The following is a 3938-nucleotide window of genomic DNA, read 5'->3' as shown; positions in this document are numbered from 1 at the left end:
AATCGAGATCTGTAATTCCCTTTGCTGCATTAGAAGAACTTCAGAAATAATGCAGAAACACTGTATGTGCTCCCAGAGAGTCCATGTATTTAATTAGTATTCAGAACATGCCCCATAGGATGAAACGGCAGCATCAGTATTCAACCGAAATAGCTCCTTGGCCCTTATCTACCAGTGCTATATGGCTGCATCAATTCTGTAGATCACATCGAATTCCATATATCGTATCATATATCTGTTTACATTTCACATTCAGGCTCTACTTTTTCCCAGGCAAGGGCATCGTCTTTATGTCGCTACCGAAGTTACGGTGTGGTTTGCCTTCCAATTTCCTCAGGCTACCTTGGGTTTCAAGAGCCTCGCAGCTATTCTGTTAAGCATGTGCTGCAGAGATCCAGTGCTTGGCTAAGGTCAAATCTTTAAGCCCAAAATGTAGCCCACAGTCACTGAGGATTTCCTGGTTGCTCCCCTGGAGCTCTGCCTTCTCACACGGGTGACACTCCCATGTAAACTATCATTTAAACTCATGCTCTTCACTGGCACTGTTTCCTAATTCACATCAGTGGCTTCCAACTGCTGCTCCTTACAAAACATGTCTCGTGACGGTACATAGTCACAAGAATTTCATACCTTCGAGATGAACAGGAACTATATCTATACTAAAATTAAAATCCTAGACCACAGCTGGGATTCGTTTCGGGAACGCTTACCGATGTCTTTTGAGGTAATCTTTCGCCTTTGTTTCAGGACTGGCTGTGATGCTTCCACCGAGCCAGGCGGGAAGGTGATCTCCCTCCTGATGGGGGGTGGCTGGGGGGGCGGCCCAGTGACCTGGGACGTGGGGACCGCAGGCATGACCTTCTGCATCTTCATAGAGGGCAGGAAGGGAGACTTGCTTGGAGACATGCGGCTCTCCAGGGAGCGCTGGAAGGAGGCGGGGCTAGGCGCCCTGGAGATGTGGTTTGGCAGTGACGGTGGCGTCTGGTAGGATGACTGAGGCGGGCGCGTGATGGGCTGCATGGAGGCTGAAGAGGACATATAAGGCTGACGCTGGCTGACGTGAGAAGGCCACTGGCTCTCGTGATTTATCCTTTGATCAGGTACCATCATATCATCCGTGCGGTTCATGCCTGGATAAGGAGGTGCCTGTGCAGGGCCGCCGGGGCCTTGCCTGTTCGGGTAGGGGTAAGGCATATCGTTGCGTGTCGCCCACATGCTCTGCTGTGGCCCTTCACTGGAGGACGACTGCATGGGGCCGCCCATCATCGGAGGCGGGATCCCATGTGGCTGCACCTGGCCTGGGCCCTGCATCCTCTCTCTGCTGTAGGGGTACGCGTACTGGCCCTGGACGGGCCTCCTGTCGGGGCCGGAGTAGGAGCCTCCGTACTGGTTGTACAGCTCCTGCTGCTGGCTGCCATACTGCATGTTGTACATGTCGCCCTCGTGGCGCTTGGCTGGAGGCCCATACATGCCGTCCATATGGCGTTTGTAATTCTGAAATTCACAGAGAAACAAACCACACTGATGCGCTTTTACGGGTATAATCACACACTTAAATCATGCAAAACAGTTACTATCTGGTGGATGTTCATTTCAAAGCGAATCTGGGAAGCTCCTTCACAACTAAGGACTATCAGTTTATGTGCCACAGTTCGGTATTCTACAATACACGCCACGTGCTCCAAGAGGGGATTCCCAAGTTTGTTTTCATGTGCTTGAAATTTTCTGTGGGGTAAAAAAAAGCCTCCCCTGCTGGTACAGCATGGGGCGCAGCTCAGTGACGACCACACAGGCGGTGGCAATGGCCTGGGGCTACACTGAGGGGGTACATCTCACAGGAATGGCCAGCCTGCAGGTTCCCAGAGTAAACAGGTTTCTTAGGCCTAACTGAGCAGCAAAGTTCTGAACAGGGATCTGGCTCCTGGGACTGGACCTGTGCTACCCTGACATCCGGCACGCTGTGGCCCGTGCCCCGACGTCCAGCTTGTTCAGGTTGCACTCTCCTAGGACAGCCCCGCTGGTCCCGGCCTCTGAGGACAGAGCTGGGCACAGCCCTTGCTCAGGGTGGAATTGCCTGATGTGCGATGCTGACGTGTGAGTCAGTGTTCTTTACTTGGAAACTATTTAAGATCAGTTGGTTTAATAATACAACTCACTGTACACACATGCACCAGTATAATTAAAGTACAATTCCAGGTCTTAGACGTTTAGAAAGGGCATCCCTGTGTCTGAGGCCGCAGTGTGACGTGCAATGCTCTGCATCAGGAGTGGGAACTGAGGTGAGGTGCTGCACAGCCCCGTATCTCTGAGTGGCTGTGTGAACCAGCACAAACCCTTCTGGTACCGTCAAAACGTGCGGTCATTAATGTCTCAATTTTAATAAGCCAACTAAGTTTTCACTATTAGTACATAATATTTTATGTTGTTTTTCTACGTTTCCTCTTTAAAACATATCGACAAATTTCTGTTCGAAAAGAGCGTTTGCTACAGTAATACACAAGAGACATACTTTTAAAATATACCGAGCTTAGGCTTGCTATTATTTACGAGGGCAAATGTCCTTCTTACAACATGTTATATTTGTTTCAGGATATCATCTATCAAGAGCTATTTTTAATTTGCTAGCTTCAAAACCCTGAGAATACTTTCTAGCATAAACAAATATATCATGATTTTCCAATAAATGCTAATGATCTTTGTTATACTTCCTGAAACTCTTCAGAAGTCATACAAGTTTGTGTTTTAAACAAAAAGCACAGAGATGCGCGCCTGTCGCCAACTCACCGGCTGCTGTGGATACAGGCCAGGCTGGTGTCCTCCATATGGCGGCTGTCCTGAGGGCGGGCCTTGGCCTGGGTACTGCTGCCCATAAGGTTCATGCCTAGAATGAGGCATTCAGAGAGGACTTCATTTACAAAGGACCTCAGGCCAGGAGAGAAACGGACAGTCCATTTCCTGAAACTTTACTCTCCACAGCTTTTCTACACGCACCTTCGAGAACAGACACTCTGAGCAGCAGCAGCACTTTTAACTTTTAGCGAAAGGAGTGGGAACGCCCACTTTGGGAACGCTGCCCGTCTCCCGGCTGGTCCGGCAGGCATCCTCTGCCTTTGTGAGTACGGGCCCCACCCATGCACCACGGCGTACCCAGGGAGTGTCACACAACAATGTGATGTGACGTGTTAATGAAAGCAACAAACCATGAAAACAGTCCAAGAATCGAAGCTGGATTTTTAGAAGTACCTGAACATGGACATGTAACAGTGGAAAATGTATCCGCTTCTCACCTTCTCATTATGAATATAAAATATTCAACTTTTTAAGATGTACCTCAAAATTAATCGAAATGGTATTAAGTTAGCTAACAACTGTATAGGTGGAGTACACAAGATTTCAATGTCCTATGACCCTAAAAGGATACAGAAAAGGGTAACAGGGATGATTTACACGTATTCCTATTAAATCTTAAAATGGGAATGAACAAAACATTTATTTTTTTCAAATGCTATTATACTGAGAAATTATAAATAGTATAAAAAATAGCACGTTTAAAAACACAATAGATGTGAAATTTCAAAAAACAAAGTGGTTTAGTATACTGATATTGTAGGAAAGAGAATACTTGAACTGAATATATTTTTAAACTGGTCAAAGAATGAGAATAAGAAAATAAATGTTTAGACTATCACATGTAAAACAAATATAGGGGAAGTTTTTGCTAACGACATTGATATCTAGGAGGAAAAAAATACAATTGCCATGGATAAAATTTAAGCTGAATAAGCAACACTTTTCAGAAGAGAAAACTTAGCAGTGGGGTAAATTCTAATGCGAAAGAGCCCAGACGACTTAAACCCAGGCCATGCGATGTTCTAGAAGGCATTCCAGAAGAAACAGGAAAGTGCATCTGATGGGTTCCTTTAAGAATATATATATCT

Source organism: Pteropus vampyrus, unplaced genomic scaffold, assembly GCF_000151845.1.
Source record: "Pteropus vampyrus isolate Shadow unplaced genomic scaffold, Pvam_2.0 Scaffold78, whole genome shotgun sequence".
NCBI lineage: Eukaryota > Metazoa > Chordata > Mammalia > Chiroptera > Pteropodidae > Pteropus > Pteropus vampyrus.
Note: the sequence above shows the minus strand (reverse complement) of the source record.